Genomic DNA, 20,129 nt, shown 5'->3' with positions numbered 1-20,129 from the left:
TAAAAGGAAAGAATTTCTTTGATCTTATTTTCTGTTGGGTTATTCTTCCTCTATGTTATTAATATCCTAAGAATATGTCTGCTATGACTTGGCCCTACTTTTGTCAACCTTTCTATTTTGAAGTAAAAGTTCTTCCAATTTGTCCATTGATATTACCTTGCTTTCCCCATGAAGGAATAAACATTTTTACCCGCCAAGGTATGGAAAAATATTTCACACAACTTACTTGTTCCTTTATGTGAACTGTATGTCACTCCTGCATTTCCTGTAAGTGTCATTCATCCAGAAAGCAGAGTATATTTATATTGGTGTTTAAGCAAACATATATGTCTGGCAATAAACAGTACTCGTTTAGCAGTTCCATGGCTTTTGCTACCGTTCTTTGCTTCTGCAATAAACTAACATTTTAAAAATAGCATTTGATGTTATTCTTCAGTTATTAATACTGGTGATCTTTAACCCAAAGTGTCCACGCATAGCAAATCTCACTCTTGTCACACACTTTGAGACTCAAAGTCAGCAGAGTTTTGATCTGCATGGTGACTGCATAACTGTGCAAATCATTCTATTAAAGGAAGATGGAAACTGGTGTTGCTATTTTTGACAAGAAATTTTCAAAAGTTAAAATGACATCATTTTAGGACACCAAACACAAAGTAGAGTATCCACAGCTAAGAACAATTTACTGTGAGGAAAAAGTTATTAATGTATACTTTCAGAATTCTGTTATTTTTAACAGCTAATGCTAAAAAAAAAAGCTTTAACAACCAACGCTAAACAGTGATTTTTGTAAATTTCTTTGTTCCCAGCTGTAAAGAATCTACCAATGCTTGACTAAATCAGTAAAGACTCTGATTGCACTTTGTGTTTTGCACATAAATATTGTGGAGAGCACAAAGTGTCTATTAGCTCTAAGCTAGAAAATCTCTGTGTGCCCCAGTCACCTATGTTCATATGGATTTCAGATTCTATGAGGCTCTGTATAGGAGACTGACAACTGCCTATAGAGATCCCAGTTCGCGTAAACTTGCTTGCTTTTAAAAATATGAACTGCCACTCCATTTCTATCTTTGACAGCATTTGCTGGTTTCAATTGAGGAGAAAAGTATATAATCAAGTTCTAACGCTGTTTCAGTAAGATTAATAATTATAGGGTTATGCAACATTAACAATAGTGGTACAAGCAAAGCAGCTATGTTAAATTTTAACAGCATTAAAAAGAGGGGAAGAAAGAGATTGAGAAAATTTCAGTTCCCTTCTCTGTCATGTGTTCTTGTCATCATCTTGTTTTTTCTATATTTAAAATACTTTAAGAATTTCTTCTGCAAGTAATCTAAGAGGACAGCTAACAGCAAATCTTTCAGTTTCATGTCATGATAAATAGATGTATACACCACAATTCAAGACAAAAATGTACAGTTAAATACTTATATTTATAGCTCTCTTCTTGCCTATTTTTCTAGAACATTTATGGAGTAAGTACACTGAAAAAATCATATTAATTAACTTTCTGGAAAGTGTTATTTTGAATAATTACATGCAACTATATTTCTTTTATCTAAATATGCGTGTCATTTTCACATATAAACCACAAATTATACACTGGAATTTTGCCCATATACTCTGGGATACTTGATAACTTGATTGGTTTATTTTTAAATCGGCTATTCATCTTCAATTTGGACAGAATACCAATAGTTAACCTTGCAATAAATTATATTGTCATATCCTATTATTCTTTTAAGGAGATTCATTTTCTAGGCAAGCAAGTTTAGTGTGAGGAACTAAAAGTTATTGCTGTGACTTTTCGTAACCCCTCAAGAAGGCTTGTGAACAACTAAATATCATGTGGCTCTGAAATATACTGAGGATAAGTTACTGTGACTTTTTACTGTTCTAATTTTTTTTTAATTGCTAAACAAAATTTGACAGTTTGCAAATTTCTATATGCTGAATTTGAAGCATGATCACAAGACAGATGGTCAATCTCTTCAAAGATTCAGTTGTGTTTAAAAGGAATCATATTAAAATACTATTAAGATTATCACCAAAAAAAAATAATTCTTAAGGGACATCTGGATTACATCCAGTGCAATGTACTGTAATATAGAGCTCAGTCTCAGGATGAGACACTTCTTGCATTCACGGTGCATGCAAAACTCCCACTGAAACTTTTTGAACCACCTTTAATCCAAAAGATCAGAAGGGGTCTTCAATAGCAGACTCCTTCCCACACCCTGTACTTCCCGTCCTTTGTGTAACAAGGTGTGAACATCTGTTTTAAACCTTACTGCTATACTCTGTACAAAATAAGAAATTATTTTGCAGCAGCTTAGGTGACCCTTCGCCAACAGTGATATACTTGGTTTAGAGGGATATGACAAGGATGAAAATAAGGACAACTATAATCTAATTCCATTACACCCATCTAAACTGGGAGAGCTTGGGAATTTAGAACCTGGTTTTGAACTCTCACCTTCACTTACTACTATCAATATATCATCACAAAATAGGTTAAACACCAAACTATTTGCAAAGCAGAAACTGGTTTTCATTGGCTTACAAGAAGACAGCATCCACCTCATAGCTTTATACAGGCGCACCTCTCCAATGTAAAGGATGGGCTTGTAAAATGTGTGTGGCATACTATGTAAAACTAATAGAATTAGACAATGGTCTCCCCTGTATTTTGAGCATTCCTAAACTGTTTCAGACGTAAACTGGTATCAGACTTGGTTCATTGTTTGGAACTATGGAATATTTTGTGCAAGTCTACATAATACGCTCACCGAGTCGGACAAGATAATTTTGGGTCAAATACTGGCTCCTTTAAAACTGACTGTAAAATCTCTATCAGTTTACTTAATTTACCTTTTGCGGGACAATAACGACAGCATGTGTTTTTGAACAGGAATTCTGCACCTCTTGGTCAATATCTGAACATAACATATTCAAAATCTGTGCCAAAACAGACATACATATACTAAGCAGGCTCTCAAACCGAACCTTCTCCTTCCTTAGACATTCTGAGGAAATCACTGGTCTATAATCCTAGGTTAGGGAAAAGAGTAGAAACTATTGATACTGAGATCACAATAATACATAAACTGATCAATAAACAGTTTTCTCACAAGATTTACATCTCAATGAAAGCAGAAAATGTTGCCGATTCCATTATGTTTGTCAGATACAAAACCCTCAGATTATCAATGGGCTATGTACTGTGAATCGGACAGCTCAACTGGGTCTTGTATCTTGCCAGTTGTGTCTTTATTTTACTATTTGTTCTCGGATGTTAAAAACCCAATTGGAAGCAGTTCAAAAATACATTGTTGGAAAATTGTTAATGCCCTAGTCATACAATGTCATTTTGAAGCTCCCTGGGAATTTAGATTTGCACAGCTTATTAGGATATGACCTTTCCCTTGATTTTTTATTTTAAGATCAAGTTAACATGAAATTTCCCCAGTGGGAGTTGCTGTGTTTCCTTCACAGATAAGGAAAAGAGCAATGGCAACTCTGCATAGAGACAACTTTCATACGTTTCTAGAGTACGGACAGCTTTGTGGTCTTGACAGACATCCAATGCATTCCTAGAGGTTGAGAGGAAAGTCATGCGGTACATTAACTAAAAAAAACCCAGGAACATAACAAAGGTATTTCCCCGAATCTTTCACCCATTTCCCCCCCCCCCCCCCCCCAATGTCATTTGAGATTAAGCTTTGAGGAATTTTAAGGCCTATGGACTCCTTGTATTCAGAGGCTCAGGGTAGCACTGGCTGTGAGATAATGGCTTGTTTCTGGAACACATTCATATTCCTTTGGGTGAGCAATTACTACCTCTACAGCACCCTTTTTTTTCTTCATGATACAGATCTTGTCTCACAAATTCACACACTTCAGCATTTCCATGCTTACTATATTAGCATAATTTTCCCTGGGATCTCATGAAGCTGATCTAAAAGCAGGAGGCTGAAAAATCAGTTCCCAAAATTTTCCTATGTGGCAGGCATTCAAAATGGCTAACAAGAAAAATACCTCAAGTTCCTCGGTGGTCAGTGAGAGAGGTTCCTCTAGAGGCTGATTCAGAACAGCTAAAGTGGTCTCTTGCTCTAAACTGTTCTGTAGAGGAGAGATCTCTCTCTTTGTGATACAGGCTGATTACCAACTACCAATAACAGTGTTTAAATACTTATATATAGTAAATATTTTTTAATAGTTTAAGACAGGTATATTCAACATTTCTCAGCCCTTATCTCTCTATGTCAATGAAGCCCACAGAGATAATTAGTTAAATAATTAAAAGCTGAATGATGTTGCTTATATTTGAAAAATTTCAAATGATCAAGATTGCAAAAAGTAACAACTTTTAGTAAGTTTTTATTCAGCAGAGAATTATTTTCTCCCTGAAAGTAAAATCAGTGGGTCAATAAAGAGACCGTTAAAAAGAATTAAATATTTTGCTTTTTGGATATTCAGGGTAAAAGTTTTACGCATTAAGCCTTTGCTATGCAGACAACATTTTTGCTCAACTACAATACCGAAAGAAGAAAAGGAACTGATGATGAAATAAAATAAATTACTTTTTTTTAACTTTTCATATAAGTAGTCTGCTGACTTAGTACTTTGGGCAGGCATTGTGCATATGATGTTCTTATAATGATCCCACATTATAATATAAAGTAATGCAGTATAATATAAATTTATCATGATCATATTTGAATGTCATAGCAATGACACGTCCAACAAAACCATACAAAGATTCAAATGATTCCTGAAACAACTTCAGCCAACTTTACAAGTATCATTGGTCTGCAGTTCTTCTCACAGTAGTGATACACATTGTCTGCTGTAATTCGGCCATGCAAACAAAATGTAGTCCTTTAAATTTTCCTGCAACAGCTGTTAACAGGGGGATGTCCCCATTAGTTAAATTTGCATTTCCAGAAACAGCCCTTCCTCTTTCAGTGACTGACAAGAGATAGGGGTTTACTACTCTAACAAGCAAGTAGCAGACAGCCTTAAAACCAATTTAGATTATAGGCAGACTGTAGGAGTTAATTTGCAATTGATCCAAGGCTAACCTGTGTCTCTTGGGTAAGCACAAAGTCATTATCTACATCACCGGTTAAAGGCCTCTATGAAACTTATGTATCTAACAAAGAAGTAAACAAATCCAAACTGATTTGATTTACTGCATATCGCTGTAGAGTACACTGATGTCATATATACTTAACTTTTCTGCCAAGAAATCTACCAAGATTCTAGAAATATGTTAATAATATAGAAGGAAAAAATTACAAGCTGAATACTACAAACTTACAGGAAGAAATCTGTTGGCTAACATAATTTCTAATAGAAGAATGTACCAGCAGGCATGTTTGAAAAGTGATTCAACAGAAATTGTGTATCTTTTTCTACTCTGGTGACACAGACTCTCAATGCAGATGCATAGTGTAAGCACTGAAAGTTTATTTACAGAGGGCAGGACTGAACATTTCATGTGAACACATTCAGACCATGATAAAGAGCTTTGTCTCCCATTAGTAATTTAAAGAATTGTGATTTGGTACTCCCAACACACCTATAATTGAATTCCTCAGTCATAAAATCACTGGTGCCAAACAAGTTCTGATATCTTTTATCAAGCCTCCTTTTTCTCGTCATTTGTTAACATATTTCTTACGGAGCTTTTCTTCTTTTTATAGATACATTTGTTTTAGTTAAAAATTAACCCTGGAATTTACTCTCCCAGAGGCCACAAACTGCTTTTTTATTCTCTGGAAAAAGTTTCAGGCTATATGAATTTGTGATTTGGAACAATTTTGAATAACAGTTGGTGGTTCAAATACAGAGGAAGGGAAATTTCAAAAAGATCGACAAAGTATTTAAGAATAAACTGAAAATGTTTAGATGCTTTTCTGTGCCCTCTGCTCTGGAAGCCATGATTAATTTACCAAAAGGGAACATATTTGCCTGTGGGATTTCTGGTGCTTCTGGTTCCTTGTAGTAGTATTAACTAAGGTACAACCTCATTCTGAAAGGGCTTTCTAAGAAGTTCCATATTTCAATGGCTCCTGAAGATGGCCAGCACATCCCAAAGGTGTGCAGAATACTTTAAAATTTAGACTCAAGTGCAATTTGAACCGTTTTATAAAAACATTAATATTTGTTTAACAGATTGATTCCAATAATGACCATTAAAAGACTAATTTTTCATTTGATAAACGTAATCCTGAAGTAACAAGGCTTATAACATTCGCTGTTGCCAATTGTGTGTCTTTGTTGGTCTCTTTCTCTTCATAGCTTTGGAAAACATTGGCTTGTTTCAGCCAGAACTGACTACAATGTAGAGGAGTTTTAACAAAATATGCCTAAATTATTGGTAGTGTCACCACTGAAAGAGCAACAGCTTGAGCTCACCCTGTAATAAATACCAGAAAATCCAAATGAAAAATTCCTAAAAGACATATCCATAGGAAACTAACTTAATTGGTTCTGCTGTTCAAAGAGTAATTTCTATAAGGACAGAATAATACTTTTTAACAGCCAGGACAATACACACACTGTTTCCTTTATTTGTCCTTCTGTGCTACTCTTACCTTCATTACAAGTCATTTAAGTTTGAAAAGTTTGATTTGACATAAACACACCAGATATGCATTTTTTATGGTTTAATTCCTGTTTTAGCTAAGATTTTCCAAGGTGGAGCAATTTGAAAAATATGCCTTCAAGATTCAGAAAACAGGAAATGATCTTACGGAACTTTGCCTTTCTGGATTGTTCTTCCTGATCCAGACTGGCTGTGGCAGTGCTGCTGCGTACACCACATGTAACAAGGTGCTGACTTAATCCAGTGTGGGGTGGGTTAAAAATGACACTGCTTTGTTTTTAAAAAACTAATTTAAAAATTACTCTTTAATTAAGAATAACACAAAGGATTAAGGAGCCCTGGGGTATTTTTGCTGTATAAATACTTTTCATGCAGTGCTTTCCCCCATCTCTAGTTTCCCATACTCAAGACAATGTCCTTCTTGCAAAGGTAAACAGAACTTCCTTCTCTACATGCTGTTTCTGAGATTGCCAGTCAGTTATTTAAAGTTAAAATATTAAAATTTTCATCTTACATTGTGCTTTATGTCTCTGATTTGTCCTATTTTTATTAGTTAGGGCCTCGTCCTCTTGCAAAATGTTATAACTTTATATTGCTTCTTGAATGCTTCGTCTGTTTAATTACCTATGGTAGGTTCTTGCCGTATCTTTGTTGAGTCTTAACAAAACATGGTATTTTCTGCTCCTTTAATTGAATCGATAGTGACACAGCTAAAAGGATTTTAACAGTCAAAATATTTATCAACTTTTACAACGGAAATGAGGTTTAAAATAGTGGCCATATTGTCAAATATTTTAGCTCTCAAATCTCCAAGTCTTAAAATAGATGTTCATCTGTTTAGAGTTTTACAATTCTGTGCTTTCTATTTCATTAAAAAAATAAAAAAATCCATGACTTATTTGTTGACACTTGTTGGGGAAAATCAGTCAGTCTGATTTGGCCCTAATATGCATCTGTAATCCCATTCAAATCAATGAGATGGTGAGCATAAAGGTCAGATTGCATTGACTACCCTGAAGGATCAGAACCATAAAGTCATACACAAGTATAACCACCTACTCTCACACCTTGTGTACACATTTCATAACTTTGTTTGCACTGTGTACTTTCACTTGAGCCAAAAGGAATTTTCAGAGCAAACAAGTTGTAATGTATTCTTTAAAGGTGAGTTACAATGTTAGTTATCTATAGTTCTTGGAACAGACAGTAGGACAGTAAAAATTTCAAAATATTTTTCATACTTTTCAGAGTAATTACTATGTCATATACAAGTATTTTACTAACATCTGCTCAGGACAAGGTATAAATAGAGAATTTTGCCATCATGCAACACAAGCTCCGATAACAAATTGATCCTTCACCAGGGGTTAGAAAAAAATCTTAGGAGTATTTTTAAAGATTTTGGGCTTTACGTTATATGTCCTTTTATTTATTTATATGACAGCCAAATGGACAGACAACATAGACTAAAATGACTTATATAGATTTTTCTTTTCATAAAATGCCAACCATCTACAGCCTCTACTTTGCCAGATATACAACTTCCATTTCTTTCTGGTGTGCCATAAGCTTTCAAACTTACAAAGATCTCCAAGTTATAAATTATTAATTTTTTTAGAACTAAAAATCTATGAATGGAACATTAAGCATAGCTCATCTTGGTCCGTAGGCAGGAAGAAACTTAAAAGGAAATTATAACAAATCTGAGAGGCATTTAAACTAATTCAGTTTCATCTATACTAATAAACTCACTCTGGCCATATTTGTTCCACTCACATTATCAAACTCTCTTAGTCATCAAAACTGGGTGGCAATACCTAAATGGCCAGTTGCAAATGGTCCATGGCCCATGCTAACTCCCAAAGTATTTCTGGAAACTGTTTGAATGACTCTTAGTTGGCTGAGCTAAAACTGGACCAGGGACAATTCTAAGAATTTAACTATTTAACAATCCAGTTCCTGAGCCTGTGCCCAAGTTACAGCACTTTTAAATTTACTAGTATGGACCTAGCCTTTCAGTTCAATTAGACTTCTCTGAGACTAGGGAATATAATTGCTTTGGGTTTTTGTTTTGTTTTTCCTCAAATTCACTGAGTTATTTAATTTTGTATCAGCTTTTTTTCCTAAGTGTGGTCCCACTTTCTGCCTCCAAGCTGGCCATACACGTAGTAGGTACTCTTAGCTTTCAGGAAGGGGAAGCATGCAACTCTAAAGACATTCAGCATCAGTATGAATGTGAATAAGACTCTAGAACGCTCATAAATCTCACCGAACATGCATTTCCTTTGCACACCATTTTATTGAGCACTAACATAAGATGTGCTGAACTATTTTTCCCAAACTCACACTTCATTTCAGTGAAATATTATATCTGGGCAAAAAAACCCTGTAGAGATGGAAAACTCTAAGATACAAGTTACATTCTTGATAATCAGACAGACAAAGCAAGTAAAATTATCAAATTCCTGTAACTGACATCTAACAGAGGCATCTACCTATCTATCTTTGTGTCACATGAAAACAGAAGAAATATTCTGCTGCTTCAAAAGTCCACAATATAAAAATGGCAATAGTATAGCAAACTGGAAACTGCCTACTACTTATCTCATCTCCTGCTCTGAGAATAGCTAACAACATACTGGATACAATAGGCACCTCAAAATCACCCCTAGCTTCTATGAGCTAAAATAAGCCACATGCCCTATGGTTGTAGAAGAAAACTGACTTTTCTTCAGATGGACTGTACAGCATCAAAGGGCATAAGGGAACCTGTTATAAATAATGGCTCATAGAAGATGAAGGGAGGAAAATCCTATGGGGTCTGTCAGTATCTCTTCCCAATGCAACACGGAGCTGTGCAGTAGATTTTTTCCATTTTTTTTCCTCCAATTTAATTTCAGAAATTCTTATTCAGAAGATGCTTTCTTTGAGGAGCGATACAACAGTTTATGTGACATACTGGAATCAGAAAACAGTGCTATTTAGTATTTAGCCTACATTGTCTTTATTTAATTTCCATATTCATAGCTAAATGAGCACTCTATCACTCTTACCATTTTGAACTCCAAAGAATTCCTTTCTCCCACAGAGTAACTGCCAGGTATAATTACTACATTCATTAGCCCTTCCTGGAGTAATTGTCAGGAAAGTGGCAACCATACCTGCATCAATTTCTTCTTCCTCCTTGCTTTTTTTCTGCTTTCCTTCCAGGACAATTAGAGTTTCTCTCTACTTTGTCTCTCCCCCTTACACTGGTTCTCTCACCTTATTCACCTCATCAGACTGTTTCCTCCCTTTATTCTTCCCTTCAAAATGCAGATTTGGGGAGGAAAGGGAGAGATGGTCCTACTGTCTCTCACTGTTTTCATGTCTACCAATTTGTTGTGGTTTTGTTTGGTTTTGTTTTTTAATTTAAATCCATTCATTCTGACATTATAAGGAGATTCATAGTACAGTTATTTCATCAGTGACAACAAAAGAGTTACCCTCCTGTCTAAGGGTCAAGCTTCAGCAGAAATTTAAAATTGCCACATGCTGTATAACATTGTGCTGTGCCTTCCTGTTAGTGGATGGGGGAGGAGACAGGAATCTGTTGCACAGTCTGCGTCAGAGAATGTAGTCACACTACAGTATATCAAATTTAGTGTATGTACAAGTTATTGTTATTCTAAACTTACCTCAGACTTCAGCAATATTCACTGCCTGTTCTCCTGTCCTTAGTGACAGGAAAGCTGTCACTTGTTGTTAGCATATCAGACAGTTCCTGTTCTCAAAGGAGTAATAAATAAGGCTAGATTTAAAAAACAGAACAAACTTGGGCAGAAAAAGAACAATGAGTAGGAATGCCAGAATACAGTGAAAGACCATGTTATGGCATCGTCAGCATATCTTAAACCAAGAAAAGCTGAGAATCTCATAAGAGACCAGAGAGAAGAATTCAAAATCAAGAAGGTTCCAACAATAAACTTGAAACTTTAAGAAATTCAAACGTCTGTATTTTTAAAGAATTTCCCTGCTTTTTAATATCTTCTTTGGCAAACATAAAAAGGGCTAAATAAATAAAGAAAAACAACAGAGTCTTAGCCAATTTTCCCACTGCCTTCCTTCGAAATTTCCTTTAATTAATTAATTAATTTCCTTTCCTGATACTCATTATGGACAGCTTTTTCACTTTTTCCCAACTCTCTTCTCTGCTGGGCCTCCAAAGTCCCACGTTGGCCTTAGATCCCTGTCTTAATCCACCACTGCAATTAATCTACTCATACTGAACACCAGTAGCCTCTATTAAGATTAAAGATATTCTAGCTATTTCACAATATTTTAAAGCCAGAGCATATCTTAACGTTGCACATTACTCCACCTGTTCTGCACAAATTTTGTTTTATGGATATTTTTGTTTGTAAAGAAGCAGAACACTGTTGATAATATTTTTATCTTTTAAAAACAGAATTGATAAAATATACAGAAAGCAGTTTTCTTTTGATCTCTCACCTACTGAAAATTGGCACCCTGGTGACCCAAAAAAGAATGGAAAGAAATGCACATGACTTCCACATCCTCAGTATTACATCATGAAGGATGAAACAGCATATTATGTGCAAATCAGAGGGCCGCCGTACTGTATGTAACTCTTCTCTTGCATAAAAAAATGCCTTTCTTAACAAAACTGTGACTCATTAAAAATTTGACAGATACCATATTCCAATGCACAGAACAATGAAAACAATGATAGACTGTTAGACATGGACTTATTTCATAATGGGATCAGTTACTGTGAACTATGACATTAGCATGCTCAGTGGTTTTTTATACAAATTAAAACATGAAGGTATGTTTGCAGGAAAAATATATTTTTACTATTCTATTTTTGGATTAAGATTTTCAGTGCCAAAAATTTTCAAGAAGACATGTCTACAAGAAAATATCTTTGTTGGAGGAAAAATGGGTTCTTGATACTGAAGGGTTTTCCAGTACTTCAAGCACTGTCAAGAATTCCTGCCTATGCGAACCATGCTGAAATAAGTATTTCTTAATAAATTAATAATCTTGGTCTAAGAAAATAATTCCTCAATTGTCACTACTTATGTCAGAAAGTAACTTGCATAACCTGATGTTTTATCCTATCTAGCCTGAGTAAAACCTAAACTAGTGTGATGATTTCAAGTGTATATTTTATACAAGGTATTGGGGTATTGGATTACTGTAAAAAAACCCCAAACTACACAAGATATTGTGAACATAACAAATATCCGCCGCACCCAATTTAACTGGGTAAAGTTAGCTAGCCTGATCACGAGGCAGACCCAAAAAACAAGTCTTTGGGCAGTGCCCAAAGGAAACTGTGTAAGGAACCCTCTTGGGTCTCTTATTCATCATGCCATAATGTTCTTCTCTGCATCACAAAAACAATTAACCAGTTCAAGGCAATTGGCAATCTCACATCATAGCTAATACTCCAAGAAGCTTGCAAAACAGAACCAAGATCAATTGGCAAGCTAATCATGGAAAGCAAGTGTGGAATTTGTTTACAATAACATTTCTAAAGTGCGAACATCCAAATAATTTAAAAAAAAAAAAAAAGCAAGCTAGGAACTATTAATTAAGCTTCTATAGGAGTTTTGGAAATTATTTTGCATTGCCTTGATAATTAAAAATACTTTAAAACCATTGTTAAAACCCTGAACCTTTCAAAGTAATTCTTCAATGTTTGCTTATTTCCTATTTTAAATTCAGGACCTGTTACAATAAACTTTTGTAATACTAATTTTGAAACTTATTCTGTAGTTAATTGTAACAACTCATACTTAGCTGAGATCTTTACTAAATAACCTACTCCAGGCCAATTTAGCAATTCTGGCAATAGCTCTAGTGTAAATGTTAAAAAAAAAAAAAAAAAAAAAAAAATTCCAGGAAAATAAACCTTTTTAATGATGCTTATTTCATTCAGAGTACTAATTTAATGTGAAATCCTTTTGTTCTAAATAAAGCTTAAAGTTTCATCTTGTTTATCATCTCAAACTATCTTCAGCAACAGCTGGAAATTCTGAAAGTGAAAGCATATTTGCAGAACTTTTGTTTCCACACTCTTTAATCATATTCTAGGCAAAACTCAAAAAATCCTCACCTTTATATGAGTGTCTTGCAATATGCAGTCATTTGTCAAACTCTTTTTATGTTGACAATTACTATGGGATATTTAAAATAAATAAAACACCAGCCTGCTTTTCTTAATATTTCTAATAATTTTAAAAATCAAATACGCTAACACGCCTTGATGTACAAATAAGGCATCTCAGATATGCAGTTTAAGTGCAAATGATGGCATCCAGGAGTGATGACAGAGAAGAAATACAGTAAAATCCTCACATAACTTTAGTGACAACAAAGTAAATCCATCCACTATCAGTGGTTAACTTTAGCAGAATTGGACGAATAGCTACATCACTAGGTCAGTGCAAGAACTTTGTTTCAGACATACTACAAGCTAGCAAGCAAATAGATAAAATAATTTTTCCTCGTCCTGGAGGGAATGAGAGCCTCAGCCTGTGGCCTCTTGAAAATTGCTCATGATTCCATTAAATATAGTCCTGAATAAGGTTAGAGAATACAGGTAAAATTCTGTGTAAATAAAGGAACCTTTTGCCCTCACGTACTTCTGTACTTGCTTATCTATAGATTTCTCTGGGCGTAACTGAAAATAAAATTTGGCTTTATTTTTTTTTTTTTTACATTCTTAGATAGGATTAAAAAATCAATTTAGCAATATACCACATAATAACATGTTTCTATTAAGCTTAAAAACTGAGATTCAGCATAAAATTTTGTAGCTGAAATACCACTGGAGGGAAGAGTGAACAGTAACTCCAAGTAAAACATATTCAAGATGAAAGGATAAACTCTTCAGTTTTATTTACTGTAGACATAAAAAGTCAGTACCTAAACCTATCATGAGGAAGTATGTACATTATGAAAGGCAGTAAATAGAAGTGGCCGCATTTTTCCACAAGCCCCCATATTAGATAGCACCACAAAGCACCAGGTCTAGGTAGTAAAACCTGTTTTTCTGACCACCCCTACTAGAAGATCTTGGTGTGAATGTTAAAGCCTGTAATTAACATTTTTCTTTTCATAGTTCCTTTTTTTGGTGTAACAGAGTGACTCTTTTGGTAGGCTGACATATGTTTCAAACCACCATGGTTGAGAACTTATTTCACAGCAATATTAAAATATTCCCCTAGCATAAATATTGAAAATGTACATCATTCTATTTGTATATAGATAGCAACCTAAGCTCAAAGCCTCTTAAACTTCAAAATTGCTGCTACACAACTATGAATAGTTACAGCAGTTACACAACATCTCTGTTCAATAAATCTAAACAAACACACAAGTACTATGGACTTATAATGCAATATTATAACATAAAATCCTATTTTATGCAATGCAGCATAATCACATATTGTGTAAAAAGTTTAAGACGATCATAATTCTGGGCAGGGCTACTTTGTGCAAATACGAAAATTCTCTGAAAAGTAATTTGCTTAAACTCAGCGGAAAAACAAAAGATGCAATAAGAAAAATTCCATCACTCTCGCTTATTCTACATGCCTGTCCCATGACAGCTAAAAGTGTTTGTATGAAAATAACATATTTAGAATTTTATACATACATACAGGTAAGTTAGAGGAATCATAGCTGGAGGTCCCCTATAAAAAAGTATAGGATTCTGGCAAAAGGGAATCTAAAACATGTCACAATCAGATTTGTGATAAAGAGGGAAGACATGAGTCCCCGCGGAGCTCATGAAATTCCAATAACCCGTAAAACAGCACGAAGTATAATATTTTCCTCCCATAATAGCTGTTTTAAGACCAAAACTAGAACTCATGTCTAATTTGAAGGTCTAGAATAAACTAATACCAACTGCAATGTCTGTATCAAAATGTTAGTATTTCATTTAGAGTTAAAATACGTTAAGAAATTGATCACATAAATTCCAGAACAAAAGGCAGATAAATATACTACTCCTATTATGCTGGCATTTCTTAAATAATTTAAAGAAAAATACGTAGGACTTTTGCTATAATATATATTCATGGTTATTTAATTTCAGACATTCAGTCTCACTAAGCAAACAGCAATTCATTTAGAGTCGGACTCTATAAGTATACTAAAACCACAGACTGACTTCAACAGTAATTGCATGGAAGCAAGCCGTCTATAGGACAAAATTTCTAACGCTGCACATATAGATTGCAAACCTGACCCTACTGAAACAGCAGAACCGCCACTGACCTGAATGAAGCTGGGATTTTTTTTCTAGGCTCTATGCATCTTCCAATAAACCAACATCATCTTTTTTTGATACTGTGGAAGGTTCTGTATATTTCTCTGTTGGGATGTTATCCAATATTTATTATATTGTGTTATCAGATGTTATATATAGCCTTTCAACATTACTGAGATAAGTAGGAAGTCATTCTATAACATAGGAGTTAATACATTACCTACACACACATATCCCCTACAAGTATGTACATAACCATACATATATGTTCATCTTAGCAGTCATCAAGCATACTTGTGCCTGAACATACATACACAAAGCTACATAAGCTTTGTGTTTTTTAAATTGCTAATTATCAACCAGCAGAGTAGACTTTGGGATTCATAGACCTGAATTCATAGACTTTGTCCTGAATGTGCAGACTGCATGGCATGGAGGTGATCTGCTTAGTCATGAGGGAAGGGGTGGCTTATGCAAGTCCACAAAGCATCATCTGCTAGTTGATTCCAGAAATTCACAACCCAGCTTTTGAGGTATTTACTTATCTTCCCCTTTCTAAGCAGGATATTTTTTCTATTTGCAGTGAAATCTACTGAAACTTCAAAGTAAAACCAGCTGTATTTAGAGAACAGGGTGCTGCTTAGAAGTTGAGGGGGTTTTTTGCTGTAAATTTGGGGATTTGTTATCACACATATACCTAACTTTTTTTGTATTTGTCATGACACAGATTAGAATCTATTACCATTGTAAGAATCTATTACTGTTGTAAGCATAAATCAACACACTGAAATTTTAAATTAAAATTTTTGCATCAATCTCACTACTACATTGTGTCTCCGTTGTAAATTTGTAACTATTTGCATTCTATGTCATAGATCATATAGTATTAAGGATGGGGACAATCTTTTCATTTGAGTGAGTAACAAGATGGCCCCAATCTTGACTAGGCTGCTAGGTACTACTGCAACACAGGTAATTAAAAGTATCTATATAGTTCATGTATCATGAATTTTAATTGGAGAATGATGTAATTGTTTAGTTCAATTCTATAGAGTAGTTTAGGAGAGGACAAACAGGCCAAATAATATAATGGAAGGTGTGGGTGGAGTGGGAGAAAAATGTGAACCTCATTAAATTAAGTTCTGTGAAAGTTTTCACATATGAAGACTGCAGACTAGGCCTTCCCTTTTTTTTCCCCCCTAAATTAAAAGAATAAAAGCCTATAAAAGATTTAGTTGTACATTTGCCTTGTGGTGTGAGAAGAGCTGACGTCTTTGTAGCAACAGGTAAAAGAGAAGTCCACACTGCAGTAGAAGACCTGATGCTGAAGTAGAAACTTAGTCTTTCCTATGGTTGCCACATGTATTTTCTCCTTTGTATCTCCTTATACCTGCAAGATCTGAAAGTGTCCCAAGCCCCACTCACCACAGGTGCTAGTACTAGGGTGACAATTTGCTTAGCACCTGCATTTTCTACATACTTTGCCACTGGAACCTGAAAGAAAGCACAACTGAAAAAAGATGGACTACCCTTCATTAAAAAAAAGCACAACTGAAAAAAGACGGACTATCCTTCATATAAAAAAAGCAGGGGGGTGGGGGAGAACAGACAAAAGAAACGTAAGAGGTTTATCATTTAATGTAGGAATCAATTTACATTTCATATTCCTGGGAATCTAAATATCTGAAGACAAATCTTACGGCTCTTTCATTTTTCATTCTGCCTTGGAAAGGCCTCCACAGGGAAAAAAAAGGGGTCGAGGGGAAGATTTTTTCCAAGTACTCTGTAACAGTGAAATGAAATCCTTAAGAACTGACCTGTTAATGGGAAACCCCAACTTCTGTTTGTGGCATGGGTATGTAGGACTTGAGTATAACAATGTTCTCTTGCTTTGGATTATTTCTAACTTTTTCTTTTGTTAGTTCACAAAAAGTTAACTGACACAGAAAGAACATTTGGTATGAAGTACCTGAAAAGTAGATCCCTGCTGTTAAAAAAATATACGTCATTATGGAAATACAGCATGGAATAATTAGCACTCATCATCTAATCTAATGCTAAATTCAATAAGTCTATCAGTGATTAAAAAATAAAACTAGTAGCAATAACTAATGGAAAGTATTGTATCCATGACTTCAAAAGAACTTAGCATGGAGAATTTATAATTGTATTTTAATTTCTCTTGAGTAACTGCACTGGAAACTGTTTTACTGCATGCCAGAGGAGAATACAGGAATAATCCTTGCGAAAAAGCTAGTAAAAGAAACTCAAATTCTGAATATCAAATATGCACAACTAGCAATTCACAATTACACTAGAAAAAAAATGTCTAGTAAATATATTCAACACCATTCTGAACAGATTATATGTAAAAAAAAAAAACAAACCAAGAGGGCCTCAGCAATCGAGGCGAAAAAAGTCATTAAGTACACTTTTCATTATTCAGTCCAGCTTTGTACGACAGTTTTGTTCTACTTTTAAACTTTTCCTTGTTTTTACAATATAACTTTTTGCAAAATACATTTTATCAGCCATTGCTATAAGTAGAAAATTATACTGACAGTAATTGAAGCTGGGCCTAAATTTATTTTATTGACTTAGAAATGGACTTTTATGGTTATTTAAAAAAGTTCACAGAAGAGTCAGATTTAGAAGCAGTGGGTGTTTTTGTCAGTATCATAAGGAAGGTTAAAAGGCATAGCTTCAATATTCTTCAATTAAATTCTAATATTTTGCCACCTTCTTCTTCTGTGATAATTTATTATATAAAATATAAATTTACATCAGGAGAAAAAGAATTAGTTGTATATTCTATATTGTAATGGAAGTTTCATTGAATACTGATGTATTATCCAGGAATTTGACATTGAGGCATTTCGAAGAAATACATACTATCTTAAGGCTGTTTACAGATACATAATCTCTGAACCACTAACAGTTAATGAGATATTTTACAAAACTGATGCCTAAGAACATTCGAATTCAAAAGCTGCCTGTGTAAAAATACCTTTAAATTATATTTCTGATTGGTTATCATTCAAAGTCCATGCCAACTATTTTTTCAACTCTCTCTCCCCTTGACAAGTCCATGCTTATATTGTACCACATGCCTTAACACACTGCTAAGAGTGATTTCTTATAATCTCATAATTAAATCTCTAAGCAATTTTTGCAGCAATTTTTTTTTGTGACAGCCAAAGAGAATAATGATGTCAAACACACGACCTCATGCAACAAATTCTGATATTAATGGGAGCACAACATACGAAACTTCTTTTCAAAGGAGAGCACTGAGTATCATATGTCATAGTTACTTAGTGTACGCTGGGAATTTTTAGTTAACTAGTAACAAATCATAGTAACCTTTTAAAAGGTAAATTACTGATTAAATTATGGACTAATTGGTACCAGAAAAATATTGGGTTTTGTTTTGAATACTCATTTTTAAATAGAACATTACAATCATGTTCCACAGCAAAAGCTTGTCCAGAGATGGGGCAGCAAGTCACAAACACAAGGCTAGTCCACAACCCTAGTTATTTCAAGGACAGTTATAATTGATCCTTCTGGTTTAAAGGAACCTTGACTCCACAGTACAGGAAGAAATTGGTAATTTCCTGAGCTTTTAATCAGAATAAATACTGGTCTTACATCACTGATATTAATAAATACATCACTGTTAAGTCAGCATTGTATTGTCATGTGTACCCAGTGCCACAAAGTTACAACACCACAGGAACTTGCACTCTCCAGTTGTAGAATACCCTGGAGAGAAATGACACCAGGAAGATTACAAAATGCTCCTGCAAACCTGAGGGATGCCATCAAGACATAATATATTTCAACATAGCATCTCAGTTGTTGCAGGCTGAGAAAGGCTCCCCGACTTTCTGCGGTTGAGAAATTTAAAAAAAAAAAAAAAAAAAAAAAGTCTGTTCATTCATTAAGTGAATTAGCCAGGTGAGCACCAACACTTCCCCGTCCGCTCCCTTCCCCTAACGCAGTACGAATGGACATCCTGCGGTCTACCCCTTGCAACCACTGGATACATCTATCCCCACCACCTCCACCTCTGCAGGGGAGGAGATCACCCCTTTACGCACGTTACACACTCCTTAGCATCCTCCTCTCAGAAGGACTGTAGCTAACCCGCATGAGTCACGGTTCCCCAGCCCCTGCCCCGAGTACAGCACCATGGACACAGCGCCCACGCTCTCCGCCCGGCAGGAGGCTTCTGGGCACAGCCCGCCGCCTGCCCGGCAGCGCCGCGGGGCGCGCAGCGCACCTGGAGCCCTCCCGAGGGGGTCCTCCCCGTCACCTCGCTCCCGCCCGCCCGCCGCGGAGCAGCCTCAGCCTCATCCCCGCTCCCCGCCCACACAGCCCCCGCGGGCACCGGCAGCCTGTCCTGGCAGACCTTCTCCCCTCAGGGCCATGCCTCGTACTCCCCACACACTCCGCTTCTCCCCTCCGCTCCAGGAAAAGCCCTCTAACCCCGCCCCCCCGCTCCCGCAGAGCCACCTTCCTTCCCCGCCACCCCAAGCATCCCCGGCATCACGGCCTCCTCCCCCGGCCCGGGGCTCAGCCCTCTCCCCATCCCGGGGCGCAGCTCCCGACCGCGCACGCCTCCCCTCACCCCCGACAGCCCCTCCGAGCCCCCGAGCCCTCGCCGGCCCCTCTTCCGACAGAGGCGCCGCTCACCGGCCCCCCCCACACCCACGTCTCCCTCAGGCCGGAGCTCTCCTCACGCCTCCGCCGGCCCCCTCACCTCGGGGGAAGGTCCCCCGCCGCCCGCACTGACCTGGCGCTGTCAAGTCTCAGCGGGAGAAACTGTTCCCTTCTAGTGGGATAAACTCCCCCGCTCGGCCCGTCCTACCGACCAGGCACCGCCTCCCCCGGCCCGGCACCGCCTCCCCGCCGGCCCACACGGCCGGCGCCGAGGGGCGAGCCGCCGGCGGGAGCGGGGGGCTCGGGGCGCTGCGCGGTTCGGGGCTCGCGCCGCGGCCGCTGGCGGGCTGTGGGGGCGGGGCGGGGCGGGGGCGCGGCGGCGGGAGCCGGGGCTGAGGTACGGGGGTCGGCGGCGGCCGCGGGGGAGCGCGGCGAGAGGGACGGGGGAAGAGTTGGGCGCGGAGAGGGAACGGGTCGGTGCGGAGGAGGCGCTGCTTCTCCTTCCTTTCCCCTTTAGACCCCGTCCGTTCACCCCGGCCAGTTCCCTCCGGGTCCGTGCCCGCT

At 37.0% G+C, this 20,129-nt stretch overlaps 1 protein-coding gene across 3 annotated transcripts in view; it reads right to left on the bottom strand.

The window, feature by feature from the left end:
• Positions 1-20,129, bottom strand: part of PPARG (peroxisome proliferator activated receptor gamma) — an 82,248-nt gene that overhangs the window by 41,214 nt on the left and 20,905 nt on the right. Inside the window, exon 1 of one of the 3 annotated variants that reach the window (XM_050904745.1) lies at positions 19,699-19,764. The exons of 1 other annotated variant lie outside the window; for it this stretch is intronic. The gene's annotated coding sequence lies outside the window, so the exon portion shown is untranslated. Of the gene's footprint in view, positions 1-19,665; positions 19,673-19,698; positions 19,765-20,129 lie in introns of those variants that run through there. One more of the 3 variants, XM_050904746.1, reaches the window with a different exon arrangement.

The sequence above is a fragment of the Gymnogyps californianus genome, chromosome 13 (genome assembly GCF_018139145.2).
Source record: "Gymnogyps californianus isolate 813 chromosome 13, ASM1813914v2, whole genome shotgun sequence".
NCBI classification, from domain to species: domain Eukaryota; kingdom Metazoa; phylum Chordata; class Aves; order Accipitriformes; family Cathartidae; genus Gymnogyps; species Gymnogyps californianus.
The sequence above is the reverse complement of the archived record's forward strand: the minus strand, read 5'-3'. Positions and strand labels throughout refer to the sequence as shown.